The sequence below is a fragment of the Papaver somniferum genome, chromosome 1, assembly GCF_003573695.1.
Source record: "Papaver somniferum cultivar HN1 chromosome 1, ASM357369v1, whole genome shotgun sequence".
In the NCBI taxonomy this organism is placed as follows: domain Eukaryota; kingdom Viridiplantae; phylum Streptophyta; class Magnoliopsida; order Ranunculales; family Papaveraceae; genus Papaver; species Papaver somniferum.
This window is the reverse complement of record NC_039358.1, coordinates 49,128,484-49,131,831: the sequence shown is the minus strand read 5'-3', so window position 1 is coordinate 49,131,831 and position 3,348 is coordinate 49,128,484.

Here is a 3,348-nt window from a genome sequence, read left to right as displayed (position 1 = left end):
TTCGCCATATCTCGTCGAGTCCTTTTCACTTTCTATTTTTAGTTTTCTTTTATTTCAAGTGATTTAGTGGGGCACACGATTCAAGTTGTTACCTTTGCAAGGGTGAAATAGAGTGACTGAGTTACCTTTCCAAAAAAAAATAAAATAAAATTAGACCAGACCAGTAGACCAATCGGAATAAATACTAACACTTGGATAGCAATATGTGTGTGTTCTCCCTGTCTCCGTTTCCTAAACAAGCGTGGAATGCAGGATCCACGGGAATCACCATGTAATCTGCTGACAAGAAACATGCGCTTCGGTCCACAAGGTCCAATCATGTTGTTAGTTCTTAAATAAATGTGTGTTTAATAAAGTCGACCACTGGTACTCTTGTATATGCCAGTTGTGTTGACCTAGAGTTAGGATTATTAACCACTGGTTCCCTTTTATATGCCAGTGTGTTAATATTAGTCATACCGGTATCTCAGTCATTTAGGTTAGGTTCATCTTGGCAGAGGCCTTCAGACAGATATGGGAAACACCGTTCGCTTTTCAACCATCTACATTTTTCTTTTTCCATCTTCTTAATCTTTTCATGTGATTAGTCTGACTCCGAGTATGATGTCCATCGTGAAACTATCTTAGTAGAGCTTTGTCACTTATATGAATTTTAGTATGCTTGAGTGCAAACTCGTGTTGATCAATTGGAATTTCGCATCAGGGTTTTTCCTCTTAGAGTCAATAATTGTATGCCAACCAAGGAGGTTCTTTAGTGCTTTCCAAGGTTTTGCGTAGATAGCTAGGGTATGGAGTAAAGGTTTTGTGGGTATACCTCTGATAAACCCTCCGGAGACAACACTCCGCCACTAGGGCCACCTAGGGGTTCAAATGATTTTCCTTTCTAGAATAAATTTGCTCGAGGACTAGCAAATAATAAGTTTGGGGGTGTTGATAGACGCATTTATGTGTCTAATATGTCTCTATTGTATGTATTGTTAGTGCTCAATTTTGTATTTATTGTGTTCTTTTATGTCTTTGTAGGAATTTTTAGAGAAATAAGTCCTTGCGGCGAAATGGGCTCAAAAAGCAGTGTTTTACACCCCGGAGAAATGTATCGTAGGCACCCTAGAAATGCACCGGAAGCATCCCAGAAATGTCCCGGAGGAACCCATAAAAATTACTATTTCCACCCAAAAATTACTATTTCCACACAATTGCTATTCACACCCAAGCTCTGGTTAAGGGGCATCCATCTTCTCTTTAAATTCAAAAACAGCTTTTTGGCGGGAAAAATATATTCAAAACTGGCAGATTTGTGATCGAGAAAATGAAGGTGTTTTAGTGCGATTAAATCGCTGAAATTTGGTGGGAAGTTGTGATATGGGATAGGGAACACATTGTGGGCATCGGATTTGATCGGAATTGGATGGAAATCCTGGTTTGAGTCACGAGCTCAAAACAGAGCAACGTGTCCTGTAACACGAGTTTGATTGTGTGTTTTCCATGCATGGAGGTTTTGGAGGAGTTCGATGACTTCGGAGGCGTGGGGAAGGTTAACTAGAGCGTGCAGGATCAAAGTTTACGTGTCTAGAAGCCAAAAATGGAAATTATTGTTAAATATGGGCAGCGAGCAATGACGGGATTAATGGGAGATTATACGTTGTTATGCTCGGATATTTTTGTTCTAAAACACTATAAATACAAGGCTAAAGAGTTTAGAAGAGTTGGAGAGTCTTTGGGAGAGTTTAGGAGCCGAGAAGAATCGAAAGAAAGTCACGCAGGAGAAAAGCTTGTTGCTGGTGCAAGGAAGAACATGAAGAACATAATACCCTCAGGGACAGTCGTTGATTAGTGTCGCTTAATTGCGACAATACTCAATTCCTTTCCCCGACTTCGGAACAACAACACCTCTGTTGTATCGTTCTTTTTGAACGCTCTATATGTGTCGCAAACACTGTTGTAAACCGTTTTTCTCCATTTTCTCTTGATTGTAAACAACTTTTGAGTATCAATGAATCAATTGGAGAGGTTTTTCATCATGAGTAGCTAAACCCAATCCCGGGGGTGACGGAGGAAGCCATTCTTCCAAAAGTTATGTGGTAAAATTTATTTAAATTTATTTATGCAACTCTTTTATGATTAATTGCACCGAAAAAAATGGAGTCAATGATTTTTATTAATCAATTGTGTTTTCTCTTGATGGAGTATGCTTAGTAAATTGCTTTTGATACTTCATGCTCGCGATTAACAATGGATGTTTTCAAAATCTAATTTAGGCAATGATTAGAATCACAATTTCCTTTGATTGGAGTTATATTGTCTAGAATTGCATGATAAGAATTGTTATTGAATCACATAAATTTTGGTGAATGGTGGAATCCTGATCCCCGGTAAAAATTCTCTCCCATATTTTGTTAATATTGTGCATATAAAATTATTTATTTATTTTTATTCATTCTAAAAAAAATTATCCTTCACAAATCCGAGAGTTTGAACCTTCACTACTACAACCACGAAAAATTTCTAATCAAGAAGTAAATACAATATCTATAGAATGTTTGACAACATGATTAGTGACAATGTCAGTGAATCGCTTAGTCTTATGGTTCCAACTTTCAACTTTTAGCTGCTAGCTTCTAGCTTAACCCTACAATTTTTTACTTCTGCAGATCTTATTAGCAGAAATTCCAACTCCACCTGTGACCAGTATATAGTTCCACCACCAGAAGGACCACTGCCACCTTTAGAACCACTAAAACTAAAAGAACCTTACGCATAAGTATTATTCTTGAATTTTTTTGAGGTATTATTGGTGGGCCCGGAAAAGCGTATAAAATTGAAGCGAAATGAAAACGCGGGCCTACAGTAATACCGCAAGTGCACGGTCGTCAGTTGTAGCTCGTGCAAGTACGGGTCGATCCACAGAGATTGGGAGTGTTTGGAGTTTCTAGCTATTTGGGCTCTAAATTGCTATTGGGCTTCTAATTGTGCTTTGGGCTTAGTGGGTTTTTGTAACAATGAAATGGTTTTGGGCTCAGTGGGTTTGGATTGACTGTGAACTTATGGGCTTTTGGTCTTTTGAATTGCACTGGGCCTTGGGCTAACAGTGACTGTGAATTGAGCTTTGGATTCAGTCAAGGATCTGGGCCTTTGGAAATGTAATGAATTTGGGTTCAAGTGAACTGAACTGAGCCTTGAACTCAATTGGCTTGTAAACCAAACAGTGGCTAGATTTGGGCTTTTGGGAAAAATTTGGTTTTGGTGGGAGACATTTTGGTTTTTAAAGAGGGAGAAAAATTTTGGTTTTCGAAATAAGGAGCAAATTTTTTTTTTTTTTTTTTTTTTTTTAAAAAAAAAAAAAAAAAA